This window comes from Tachypleus tridentatus, chromosome 12 (assembly GCF_004210375.1).
Source record: "Tachypleus tridentatus isolate NWPU-2018 chromosome 12, ASM421037v1, whole genome shotgun sequence".
Classification (NCBI taxonomy): Eukaryota; Metazoa; Arthropoda; class Merostomata; order Xiphosura; family Limulidae; genus Tachypleus; species Tachypleus tridentatus.
Window position 1 is genome coordinate 51,015,042 of NC_134836.1, and position 15,215 is coordinate 51,030,256.

The following is a 15,215-nucleotide window of genomic DNA, read 5'->3' on the forward strand; positions in this document are numbered from 1 at the left end:
GCATGCGCAGTGAAGACTTTGCACAGTATCTCCCACCTGTCCTGGCATTCACCTACCTAGCGTTTGTGTTCCACTCGCCACAGCAGGAGACACGGGAGGAGGGGGGGAGTCGAATAGAGGTGAAGAACTTTTCGAGAAAACAATGACATGTACGTGTGGGTCAAAGGTCAATGGTTACACTTTTCGAATGTAAAGTGGTTTCTTTGAGGGAGAAAAAAAAAGACCGATTTGAATTTGAATATTTGATTATATTGATTACATTAAACGTAAATAATCTGTCTCAAATGTCTACATAATTGTTGCATAAAAAAAAGATATTTATTTTGTTTTATAGAGTCACGTTTTACCTGGAAAAGAAAATACATTAGGACACGTAAGAATGTTTCTTAAACAAGTATCTGTAAAGAAATGAAAGCAAAGTAGAAAAATAATAATTGTTGTTTGCTTAATAAAATCTGTGGAAGTTTATCTCAATCGGTGAAGCCTGATGTAAAACGATTTTAATTATAGAGGAAAAGGTGAGAAAGAGTAGCTTGAAAACCTAATATATCTAATATACCTAAAAGAAACTTCAGTCTATTTATATAATAAGAAAAACACGTAAAGTGTGTATTTTTAAGGGTGGGCATGTTTTACCTAAAATTTAGCATAGAGAACTTTTAAACTGACCCATAAGCTGCGATACCCATTACATTGACCGCGAACAAGGTTAGATTTTACACTCTAGGACAGGAGCGTGCACAAGGGGAAAATACTCCCCGACCCTTAAATAACTCGACGTTTACGAGCTCAAGTCATTTGGGTGGATCTAATGCTCTTTATATATATTTATATACGTATAATATGTGGGTATTTAATATTCTCCCACTAACAGCAGATAAATCTACATTTTGTACTCACGGACATACTTTACGTGCATTAAAATATATCAGTTTTTATAGGTTTACGCGAAATGGTTATCGTTTTAATGACGCCATATACCTAAAGAGTAAGAAAATATATAGAAACAAAAACAATTCATATACGTTTCACATTTTTTTTTGTTGGTTATGTATGTTTATGCAACGGAATAACACTTATAGTGTTGTTTTGTTTTAATGCGTGTGTGCAGAATACTTGCATGGTAAGCGTTTTAAAGCACTTTACACATTTGTAATACACATTTTAAAAAACAATTTACACACACAACATGTAAATTATAACCTGTACACGTAAAGAGATCGAAATCGTTCAGTAAGGAACAAAAATATGTTTGTTTGTTATTAAGTGCAAAGCTGCACCTTAGAGTAAATAACAACTCTAGGGCTATCCGTGCTCTGACCATCTGAGTCTTCTTTGTGACGTTGTGAGCTCGCAGTCTTGGTGCTGAGCCACAGGAGATGACAAAAAAAAAAAAAATATATAATGTTTTTACTTTGACAGCTTAAAACTACCAGATATCATTTATAATATTAAACTAATTTCAATTTGCGTCTTTTTTGTGCCTTATTACTTGTATAAGGTTTAGTGTGTACCTTAGCAGGAAGTTCATCTTGTAGTTGGCCCGGCATGGCCAGGTGGGTTAAGGCGTTCGACTCGTAATCTGAGGGTCGCGGGTTCAAATCCCGGTAGCACCAAACATGCTCGCCCCTTCAGTCGTGAGGGCGTTATAATGTGACGGTCAATCTCCCTATTCGTTGGTAAAAGAGTAGCCCAAGAGTTGGCGGTGGGTGGTCATGATTAGCTGCCTTACCTCTAGTCTTACACTGCTAAATTAGGGACGGCTAGCACAGATAGCCCTCGAGTAGCTTTGTGCGAAATTCAAAAACCAAAAAACATCATCTTGTTGTAACAGTGAAACGTTATAAACCTTTGTTACTATAAATACGGTTTATCATGTTTGTCTCCCTGTAATATAAGAAAACTTGTGACTCGGGAAAAAGACATTGATTTATCTTGTATCATTTATTGTGTATTTTAATCCAGTAATCACAACATTTTAACAGGATGAAAATAGGTGGACAGTTGGCCCTATGTGGCTCAGTGGTAAGTCTGAGGGCTCATAATGTTGAAATCTGGGTAAGTACATGAAATATCTCTTCATATAATAATGTTTGTTTGTTATTTTTTTCAGTGGAAATTGTGTTAATTGCGCTTTCTCTATTGTGTATTGTTTGTTTTAAATTTCGCTAGCCGTCCCTCATTTAGCAGTAAAAGACTAGAGGGAAGACAGCTAGTCAACACCATCCGCCGCCAACTTTTCGGCTACTCTTTTGCCAACGAATAGTCATATTAGTTGTTACATTATAACGCCTCCCCCGTCTGATAGGGCGAGCATGTTAGATGGGACGGGGATTCGAACCCACGACCCTCAGATTACGAGTAAAGTGAACTAACCTCCTGGTCATGTCTACTGTAAAGTAACAAACTCTCGATTTTAACTTTCTAAGTTCTCATTCTTTACCTACGAACCACAAAGAGGACTTTTAATAATGTAACAAACTGGTATGTTTTATGAAAGTAGTACTATATTTAGACCCGGCATGGCCAGTTGAGTTAAGGTGTGCGACTCGTAATCCGGGGTTCGCATCCCCGTCGCACGAAACATGCTCCCCACTTCAGCCGTGGTGGCGTTATAATGTGACGGTCAATCCCACTATTCGTTGGTAAAAGAGTAGCCCAAGAGTTGGCGGTGAGTGGTGATGACTAGCTGCTTTCCCTCTAGTCTTACACTGCTAAATTAGGGACGGCTTGCGCAGATAGCCCTTGAGTAGCTTTGCGCGAAACTAAAAAAGCAAAGAATTGTTTGTTGGAATTTCGCACAAAGCTACTCGAGGGCTATCTGTGCTAGCCGTCCCTAATTTTGCAGTGTAAGACTAGAGGGAAGGCAGCTAGTCATCACCACCCACCGCCAACTCTTGGGCTACTCTTTTACCAACGAATAGTGGGATTGACCGTACCATTATAACGCCCCCACGGCTGGGAGGGCGAGCATGTTTGGTGTGAAGGGGATTCGAACCCGCGACCCTCGGATTACGAATCGCACGCCTTACGCGCTAGGCCATTGTAGTCCAAAAGCAAAGAAACAAACAAGTCATATATTTAATAATCATAATAGGTACCATTACATGTGAGTAAATCTTCATAAATAACTTGTGTATCGACTTAATGAAAAACTTCTGGTTTTACAAATTTATCAGCTGTTGAAAAAAATGTACTTTATCGGGGAATCGACATAATAACTGAGAATCACTAGATGAAATAAAATAAAGTTAAAGGAAAAATTTTAGCTTAAAGTTTTTGCACATGAAACTGAGTTTGGTTTTGGTTTCTTTAAGTATTGGAAAACAGACAAATAAACCCGCATTTCAAAACGACGATACACTCGACTGATTACATAAAAATCTCTCCTGATGTTTCTGGTGGTGGAAAATTAAAATTACAAAGATTTCTTTTAGAGGTTATCGTCGATTGGTCATTTAATCTTATTGTATGCATGCTCCTGCTTGTATAGGGTCATACGGATTAAACGCTTGAAAAACAATGACTTACTACAGAAGAAGGGTTAGTAAGTATGAATACACGGATGAATGCATGTGAAAGTTATAGCATATAATTCACGATTGACGGTATAAAAAAGTTGAAAAAAATGGTTATTCAAAATGACACCAGGGTGAAATGCGTCTCTTGATCTGTCTGTTTGCTGTGCAGCACAAAGCTGAATTTCTGCTCTGTTCAGCAATAGTATCGAGATCCAATTAGAGATATAAGCCCAATGACCTTGCGTCAAACCAAATGAGGGGCAATATATTTATATATACATGAACGTCTCTCCACCAAATAACGGTATCATGATATATAGAGATATATCTGAAGTCTAAATACTGCAAAAAATATATTTACCATAGCGCTTTATTTCTTTAAAAAATGATTACTTAATACACTGATAGTTAGGCCTAAAAGAAAACGGAAATTCCGTACCATAAGATACTCTAATGAAACCACATTACGGACCGTTTGTTTTCCTTAATGTCCTTGTGATGTGGTCAAATTCCTTTGTATTTCAGGTCGTGCTTTCGTTGTGCTTCGTTTAGTTTTTCAGTGGCTGAAAATTCCTTAGGTCTTAGGCCTTGCTTACAGGCTTGCATAAATAAATGAATAATTCCAATTACATGTACATTACGTTTCGTTTTTGTTGGAAGTCTGCTGCTTTCATTAAAGGTCGTTTGACAATTTTATGTTTTATATAAAAAACAATAACAAGAACAAAAAAGTCTCGTGAAATAAGGTCTTCATTAACTCATGTAAAACATTAACAAGACTTCTATTAATTAGTGTTATTTAATCTATAAAATGGCGGGTTCAGAGTTTCTTACAATAGGTCTCAAAGGTGGATGGCTTAACCTCCTCCCAGTAGAAGACAATTACATTCCTCGATGTCAGTATAGTGAAACAACTATGAATTTAAAAGGAACTTGTCCTTGTTTTCATAACCAACTAAACTAGAAATACGCATGCAAGATTGGAGCAAAAATGACACGTTTACCCAAGAGTGGTCAATGAAAGTATCTCAATCCTTGTTGGTGTTCGTAACGAAAATGGTCATGAAATTTACCTCGTGTTACCTGCTTCATAAAACAAATACTCCCCAAAAATCTTCGACTTTATGTGTCAGCATAAATGTCAAATTTTTAATAACTTGTTATGATAAGTATTATTGTGCTTAGGTTAACATGAAGTTTCTTTGTGACACTAAGGGAGTACACAACCTACTTAGCTAACAATAGCACGCTGTTGTTAAAGTATCAAGTGAGCAAACAACAGGGCGTTAGTGTTACAAAACACGTTAACACATTTATTAAACCAAACGTCAGTTAAACGTTTGCTGTTCAGCCCAAAGCTACACAATGAACTATCTGAGCTCTGCCAACTGTAGGTATTGAAACCCAATTTTTAACATTATAAGCCTATGGGTTTAGTGTTGAGTCATTATTGGACAACGTCAATTAAAAATGGAATGAATAAATTGTAACACTGTTATGAACACTAAACCCAACTTCCTACTTTCTTATGAAAAACAAAACAAAAAACAAAGAAATCTAGGAACAAGAGTACAAACCACAGATTTCGAATAATCAGAAGTGAAGTGTAATGTTTCTAAGTGTAGATCCCAAACTAACATTTTAAGACGCTCAACATTCTAGTGAAGTTATAAAGTAATAACAATAACCTTTGTTGATTTTCAGGTATTTTAAAATATTTCGATCAATGTTATCAAAAACATTATTACTTGAACTTTATAATAAAATCTATTCTAATATAATATCGTCTGTTTACTCCATTGGCAAGTCTGAAGACTCACAACGATACCCCCGCTAGTACAGCAGTAAGTCTACGGATTTGCAACGCTAAAATCAGGGGTTCGATTCCCTCGGTGGGCTCAGCAAATAGCCCAAGGTAGCTTTGCTATAAGAAAACACACATTCACGACGATAAAAAGTTGAGGTTCCATACACGTTGTGGGTAGTCCTCCTATAGCTCATTGTAGAGTTTTTGAGCTTAGCTACAAACAAATCTAATTTTCAATAGAAACTTCGAATAGTGCAATATTCAGTTATGTGAAACATTATAATTGCACAATGTAAATGAATTTTGAAAATTTATGTTTCTATGTTAATAAATAATTAATCCGCCATGTTTACATTGTTTAATAACTAGGAAAATCACTATAAAAATATTGTGGAGAGTATATGTTGCTAAGCTTCGTAAACTGTAACCCGAACAGCTTAGTTTAAAACCTTTAAACCTTATTTTTTACATACATTTATTTGTTTTGCTATATTTCTGTGAATACAATGGAACTGCATGTCTGTCTATTAGATGTTTATGCATATTTGTTATATGTACGTGGTTGTGTGTTCTTCACTTTGTTCTTATTTAATTTAGAAGAAATTTTTTCCGAGTAAAATCCTAAAACATAGGAACATGTTAAAAAAAACGTTATTTATTAGAATGGTTCTATACCCGTTAATTTTATTTATACCAAGTTAACATCAGTTGGAGGACATTTTGGTGGAAGTATTAAACAGTTCGCGCCATCTATTGACATACATTTTAATAGAAGTTTTAATCTTATGCAGGAGTTGTTACACGACTTAATAGAGCTCTGGGGTTCGGATTGGCGAGCCATTTTCCAATACAGTGATATAGGGAGGAGTTGCAAAATGGAGGGGGGGTCTTAATTATACAATGCAGATTTCACGACTAGGGATTGTCAAAGGGAGACTGGGGAGATGTTCCCCAGAAAATGAATAAAATAATATAAATATCCCAAAATACTAATGCGTTATAAGCATGAATAGTAGGTGACAGAGTGCTGCTGACTGCCCTCTGGTCAACGTTATGGCCAGGGCAAATACCTTAGAATATTTGTCATAAATACAAATAAAATTATATATATTATTGCGTTATGTATCTGGGGTATAATAAATAAATAATAATAATTTATGAATATACGGGCTATCTACAAAATCAACATATAATTGGTTTCAAAGTGTTTTAGTTTTTTCTTCTAAGAGGATTTAATAAGAAATTGCCTTCATCTTGAGTGAGCTGCACTTTAAGCTTGGATAGTTAAGGTTATTTTATATTAATTTACCATTTAGATTTTATGCTCAAGTGTATGTAGTTCTAGAACAAGCAAGATAAAATATGGAGGGCTACATCATATGAATAAGAAAACCCTGGGCTACTCCTAGTCTGCCCATTATCAAGGGAACTCAATTGCCCGCAGAAGATCATTCAAGCACGATGAGGAATGTGTTTTAAAGATTACTGGACCTAGATCTGAAGATGGATTTTGAGTTTTCGACTCCTCTCGAGATCTCGAGGATGATTGTTTGAAACTGTGTCCATACCCTCCATTGATACGTTAATGGAACAAAGCTTCGCTTTTCCTAACGTATACGAACTCCCTTTGATGTAGCTATAAAAGTAATTGGGGGTAATGGATGTGTTTGATCGGTAGATTGGAACCCCTGTGAATCGTGGGGGGGGGTCATTGAATCCTTGTGGACGGACACTTTATGCTATCCGTTTTTGTTTTTATGAGCACAAACCAGCACAATGGACTGTATTCGTTATGTTCACCGCGAGAGATTAAACCCTGGATTTCAGTGTTATAAGCCTGTAAGCTGACTGCTTAATACCTGTTAATCTGTGCGATATCCAGAAGAAGATTAGCTGTCGAGTGATATAAAATACAACTATCTTGACACATCTTTTGAATATAAAATACAACTACCTTAACACTTTTTTTGAATATAAAATACAACTATCTTAACACTTGTTTTGAATATAAAATACAACTATCTTAACACTTGTTTTGAATACAAAATATAACTATCTTAACACTTTTTTTGAATATAAAATACAACTATCTTAACACTTTTTTGAATATAAAATACAACTATCTTAACACTTTTTTTGAATATAAAATACAACTATCTTAACACTTTTTTGAATATAAAATACAACTATCTTAACACTTTTTTGAATATAAAATACAACTATTTTAACACTTGTTTTGAATATAAAATACAACTATCTTAGCACACCTTTTGAATATAAAATACAACTATATCAACATATCTTTTTAATATAAAATACAATTATCTTAACACATCTTTTTAATATAAAATACAATTATCTTAACACATCTTTTGAATATAAAATACCACTAGACAATACAATTATATTAATCATTTTTAAAAACCGAAAGTAATTCTTAACTTCAAATTTCAAGCACATTAGTTTTATCCGGTGAATAATTAACAGTTTGTTATGAAAACCTTTAAACGAATTAGTGTTAATAATAATATCATACGTATCTATTAAAAGTTGGTGAAAAATGGCTACTATTGCCTGCCTCTTCATTAAAGACATGGGTGGTCAGAAATCTGTTTAACATGAAGATGCATAAGGATGATAAAATTGAGACATTCTCTCCAGTAATTAAAATTCAACAACAATTTATACAACGTACATAAAATGAAAGCTTCCTACCTCCAACACCTTCCAAGGTACAACACCTCAAGCTAAACAGGTTTTTGATCACCTGTGTCTGTAAGGGAAATCGAAGTTCCCTGGTGACCATTTTTACTACCAGACCATAACACGAGAATGAATACCAAACACTAATGTTTCTTTATCCATTCCACAGGTGAAGGACAATACCATCCAGGCCGACGATAACCCCCAGTCCAAGATAGCCAACAAGTACAACAAATTCACCCAGGCCCCTCAGGAAAAAACAACTCTTCTTGCGACCCAAGCAGTACAGACCCACGTTCCGACGAAGCGTCCGAGTCCACCAAAACCCAGACTTGTGTTCTCAAGAAGTCTAGGAAAACTCAAACCGACAAACAACCTGCAGAGGAACCTTCGGACAGTTACAGAACTTTCCTTCATGTTCTGGCCCCACTCATTTGTAAGCCCTACACCGAGCCCAACCAACAGTCAGGCTGAGTTTCCTACACCTACACCCAGAGGACGACAACTCAGTCTTCCAGCTTGATTTCAGTCAGACTTTCTCACCTCTTTCTTAAATTTTCTCTTCAATATATTTGTTGTTAGCCTTCTGTGTACCAACCATGCTTTCCCTTTCCTACAGCCTTCATAGGGCACGATCAGGGTATTTTATTAGGCGCTCTAAGCGGCCGTGAAAGTGGGTTTTATTGGGGTGCTCCCTCCAATAGCAGAATTTCTTACCTTGTATCGTTGGAATTTATGATCCTTGCCCTGAAGACGTGTCTTTTCATGTCAAGTTAACGTTAAAACTAATGTTACAACCAACATTTCTTCATGTCAAGTTAACGTTAAAGCTAATGTTACAACCAACATTTCAGCAATGTTTAAATTTGTCTCGTTTTCGTTCAATATATCTTGAGTTGTAAATCTTCAGTCCATGGAAGTTGTTGCTTCACCACAGCCTCAGTCTTTAAAGTTTTCCAAGAAATGCCCAGCCAATCACTAAGATACCACTGTCAAATCTCCGTCTCTACCGTCCGTCTTGAATCACAACCTTTCCTCCAAAACTTTTTTCATGTTAACATTAATCCACACTAAACCTACCCCAAGTAATTCGATATCTATTACACTCATCAAGTAACACCATTATTTCTTCATATTAGTACCATATGGGTGGGACTGAAGAAAAGCTAAAGTTTCTGAGCGCCCCTAATTATCTCGCAAGCCACATTATACCAAAACTAAATAAATAGATAAATAGAACATTCGGATGTGTCGAACTTATGTTCTCTAGTTTCCTACTCAGTTTGTTCCGTTTAATGTATACGTGTTTTTCAGTTCATTAGTTATTAAAACAATATTTTATCTTACCTTGAGTTTGATGGTTTGCCCATTTAGAATGAGTGGTTGACAATCTCTTATTGCTTCTGAATCTGTTTCTTCGATGAATTTGTTAAGCTTTGTATTCATAGCTTTATTATCTCGAATTTTAACAGCACTGGAGTCGATTTCTTCCGTAGATGAATCTAACTGGGGCTGATAAGCCTTGGATTCGTAAACTCTCACTGCAGATGGTTCAACTTCTTCAAGTGAATTAGTTTTTTTTTCTTTGGACGAATTGTCACTGTTTCCCGTCTTCTCGTCTCGTTTTTCCAGTTTCTGCTTTTTAGTTATATGACTTGTTTTCAATAATTTCATTTCTTTTTCATTAAAATGGTCAGCTTCAAACAAAGATTTGGAACTAGTGGGTTCACGTGGTGGCACAAAGTTCCTCAACGAGAAAGATGTTCCAAGCACTTCATCAATATCTTGACATTGTCCAATAAACAAGGACAACTTTTTTCGAGCTTCATTTTTGAGATTTTCTTCCTTTTCTAAATTACCATCCTTACATTCATTGACTTCCCTTTCTTCTTCTGATATTGGCAAAGATTTATTAATGAAATTCTCGCGCTTAAAATTATTTTCAAACTCTTCAAATGTTTTTAGTTCTTCACCTGTGACATCCCTTAGAAAACAATCAATATCTCTGCATCCACTTATAAACTTTGGCAACATTCGATTTACACCATTATTTGGAATCTTTTCGATGGTTGTATTGCCTTTATGTCTCTTTACACCTGCCGTTTCTTCTTGAGACGAACTCTCTTCTTCAATGGATTGTATGGTGGACGAAGGAAATTCATTATGCCTTTCAACTCCTGGAATCCCAGAGTCTTTGTGATACAAGTCTTTAACATCACTAACAGTTTTCAAATCGCCTGCTTCGACTTTCTCGATTGCGTGTTCCTGAATCGTACAAGGGATTTCTACTTCCTTGTAAGAGTAAAATGACTTATCATGCTGTAATTTTTGGGGGGATTTTTTTTGATCTGATATTGGAGAGAAGCTTCTAGAAGTTCTAGTATCTATGGAAGTTTTCCTTTTTGTTTTTGTCGGACTTCGCTTCTCGTCAGTTTGAGAGCCATCTTCACCTGATGAAGCAGTTAAGACATGATTATTTAGTAGGTCAGTAGAAGGACTTCTTGATTTGTCGTTTATCTTAACTTCTAACACGTCCTCTCGAAATCCTTCCATTATAGAAGGTTTGCTTTTCGAGGATTCACAATCACGTCTTGATTCGTTTCTTTTAACTTCACTCGTTGAAGTGCTATGAGCGACAATAAGATTGTTTCTTGAATTAGAACTATAAATACTTTTATTTTCCTTTATATAACCAGAAGAAATCCCTTGTTGTCTGCTGTCGTCTTCATTGTATTTCTGTTTACGATCAGAATCAAAACTGATGATTGTTTCTGACCTTTGAAAATCTTTATTCAAGTTCCATTCCTTTGGAGTTTCATTGTCTAAGTGAGCTTTGCCAATCGATATTTCATGTTTATCTAACAGATCTTTGTGAATTTGTATTTCATGTTTGTCCAAGTGAATTTTTTCAATTGGCATTTCATGTTTATTCATGTGATTTTTGTCATTTGGCATTTCATGTTTATTCATGTGATTTTTGTCAGTTGGTATTTCACATTTAGCTAAGTGATCTCTGTCATTTGGCATTTCATGTTTATTCATGTGATTTTTGTCAGTTGGTATTTCACGTTTATCAAAGTGATCTTTGTCAGTTGGTATTTCACATTTAGCTAAGTGATCTCTGTCATTTGATATTTCATGTTTATTCATGTGATTTTTGTCAGTTGGTATTTCACGTTTATCAAAGTGATCTTTGCCAGTTGGTATTTCACATTTAGCTAAGTGATCTCTGTCATTTGGCATTTCATGTTTATCTAAGTGATCTCTGTCAGTTGGTATTTTATGTTTATCTAAGTGATCTCTGTCAGTTGGTATTTCACATTTAGCTAAGTGATCTTTGTCAGTTGGTATTTCATGTTTATCTAAGTGATCTCTGTCATTTGGTATTTCACATTTAGCTAAGTGATCTTTGTCAGTTGGTATTTCATGTTTATCTAAGTGATCTTTGTCATTTGGTATTTTATGTTCATCTAACTGATCTCTTTCATTTGGTATTTCATGTTTATTCATGTGATCTTTGTCATTTGGTATTTCACATTTATCTAAGTGATCTTTGTCGGTTGATATTTCACGAGAAAGAGGTGTATTATTTTCCACATTCGATGTATTAATAGTCACATGATCACAAAATGTCGTTGTTTGAACATACGAAAGAGGGCTCTTTTCATGTTTTTCTTCTTCCGAACTTCTACGTGAGTATCTTAGCGTGCTGATGGATGAAGGCCTATAGCAACGATATGAAGAAGTGGTATATTTGTTGTAATATCTGTCAAAATATTGCGAAGATGGTCCTGTTGCCAAATATTTATGATGTCTAGTGGTGATGGAAGGTGGAACAGGTAGGTCATGTGGATTAATCTGTTGTCCAAACGATAGTTTATTCACGGGAACTGACGTTTTATCTGTCGACTTTTTCATCTTTGCAGGAGCAGATATACTGTTAGAATTACTTTCATCAGATTTCTTTTCAATTGATGGCGATGTGGCTCGGCATTGTACAAACTCATCTTCATTGGACAAGGATTCTTCTTTCAATTCAGAATTCGGCACGAAACTTGCAGCAACATTTACATCTTTAGGTTCTGACTCTGATTTGGTCAAAACGGAGTTTCTGTTATTTCTAGATGTAGGTGAAATATTGTCGTTTTTCTTTGTAAGACTCTGATCCAGATCCTTACTGCTCTGTCTGGAGTAAGAAAAGCCCTCGTTACACTTGTTCCCCGCATAATTTCGTGTTGAACTATCTCTGCTGCTTGTTCGAGAATAGCTTGGTCGTGATTCAACTATGTTGTTTGACCTGGAGTAACCAGATATGGGGTATTCATGACTGCTAGTTTTCAAGTAAGGGATGTAAGGCTTAGTGCTTATAAGATTGCTTATACCGGTGTTGGTGGAATATACATTTCTAACAAAGTTAGATTCTTCTCTGTCCAATTTTCGGTAAAACGGATCATATGTCTGAATTGCCGAGGGTGAACAAAAGTATCTATCTGTTACTACATTACCGTATGGACCGTGTGCTTGACCAGCGCTAGAATAGCCAGTTTTCGCATAGTTAGACAGACATCCTATTACACCACGGTCGGACATGTAGCCCGAGAGTCCATAATCTGAAGCACAACCAGACCTATTACACTCTATTTTGCATCCGCATTTGTAACCAGATCTGTATCCAGAACCAGTTGTTCTGTAATCAGAATTATAGCAGGAACAAATATGAACACAGCACTTTCCATTGTCACACGACGAATATGAATCGTTAGCTTTTCCACAGCGAGTACAGGCAGCTGGAAGAACTGCTGGTCCACAGTACTTGCTGTAAGTTGGGACCTACAGGAATAATATTTAGATTATTTAATAAAACACCAATAAACAGTTATTATAGTAACACTGACTGTAATACAACTGAGAAATACTAACGAATCCAATACAAACATAAAAGTGGGAAGAATAACAAACAAAAGCAGCTGGTCAACTTGGTACAACTGTGTACAACTTGAGTTAAAAATATGTCAACCACACCCGATGACATGTTATATTTGTTTCACGTCATAATTACTGAGATAGCAGCCATTTAAATATGAAGAACTACCTGGTAATCACATCTTATTATAAATATGAAGAGTTACCTGGTAATCACATCCTAATTTCCGTGTTAAATACTTCTGGAATGGTGACAGAAACAAGTTATTCATATTTAATAACAAATACAAAAACATACACACACACACATATATGAATATAACAGCTCGCATGGTGATAAATAAAGTTTCTGCATCACATTTCATTATGGCAACTTGTGCGATAGCAAAAGCTATGCCATTACAATTTATGTTTCTGGAACAAACCTTTCCTATATACTTCTTGTGGTTTTCTTTACTTAAGTCTTATAATAATGTACTATTTCGCAGAATCCGCCGTAAAATGAAATTGTCTGCGTGTTATAAAACACCCCTAGCGACATTTTCCTCGTGATTTAATATAATCTTTATATGTTTAGGAAGTGAAGTCCTCCAAAAACTTTGAGTTATGAATGATTGAAAGTAATTTGTAAAGTTAACGATTTTATCAGTATTTGAACAGCTGGTGAACTCTTAAATTTGTTAATAATGTATTATGGCTATGGTTGAGAAAAATTTCATCTTATATTAGTTTTGTATGCGTGTTTTAAATATATATATATATATATATACATATATATCTTTTATATACAACATACCTTGCTTTTTCCCACTTTACTCTTGTCATAAGTTGCGCTACCTGGTCTCTGGAAGAGAAGGGAAAATACAGCGTTAGACATGAAAATTAAAATGTAAGTTCCAATATGTGTGTGTGTGTTTTCTTATACCAAAGCCACATTAGGCAATCTGCCGAGTCCGTCGAGGGGAATCGAACCGCTGATTTTAGCGTTGTAAATCCGTAGACTTACCGCTGCACCAGCTGGTTACAAGTTCGAGTCCCCTACTCTTTAGAAACTTACACTAGTTTTTCAGTAATATTGATAGACAATATCAAATCTCAAGAAATTACTAAGATATAAATACTGTGTTGGAAATGCCTCCGATACATTGTAGTGGCACAGTGGTATGTCTGCGACCTTATACTACTAGAAACCGGGTCTCGATCCCCGTGGTTAGCAGGGCGCAGATTGCCCTTTGTGTAGCTTTGTGCATAAAAACAAAAAAAAAAAACTTTATCGTAAACGTTATTTTGTTATCGACCCACAACATAACTTTATTTGACATTGGATAATTATTACAACGAATTAATTAACAATTATTTCTGAATTTCTTAAAACTCGTATTAAGTCCATGCCACCCTGATGTTTAATTTAATGTCCTATATGATACATCTTCATTGATTTAATGGAACTTGTATATCAATTATATTAGAAGTTCAAGGTTATTGTCTGTATACGAGCCTACCAGGAAATGTAATAGATTTGAAATATTTATCCATGGCCTAGCGCGTTAAGGCGTGCGCTTCGTAATCTGGGGTTCGCGGGTTCGCATCCTCGTCGCACGAAACATGCTCGCCCTCCCAGCATTGGGGGCGTTATAATGTGACGGTCAATCCCACTATTCGTTGGTAAAAAAGTAGCCCAAGAGTTGGCGGTGGGTGGTGATGACTAGCTGCCTTCCCTCTAGTCTTACACTGCTAAATTAGGGACGGCTAGCACAGATATCCCTCGAGTAGCTTTGTGCGAAATTCCAAAAACAAAATGAAATATTTATCTTTTTCTAGGCCGGAAGAGGGAGCCAAAATAACTGTAGGTTCAAATAAGTATATAATTACAAAAAACTTCAAGTTTAGCAGGTTATAAAATATATATATAAATATTTAATGTTAAAATAAAAGTTTTAGTTTAATATTATATTTTAAAGTTCAAGTTTGTAATTAAGCACAGAACTACATTAGAGGTTATTTATGCTCTGACCACCAGGGGTATCGAAACACGAAGTATAGTATTTTCTGTCCGCAAACTTTCCGCCGCGCCACTTGTTGGTCTCAAGTTTCAAAGGAAGTGAAGATGAATGAGTACAGTTATTTTTAAAGTAACGAAATACCGCACAAACTCTCGTAAAAGACGAGATATCAATGGAAAACAAGCAATAAAATTCCAACAGCGAACATTATACTTCGTAGTAAATTGATAACGTGTTTTTTTTTTTTTTTTAAGGGGT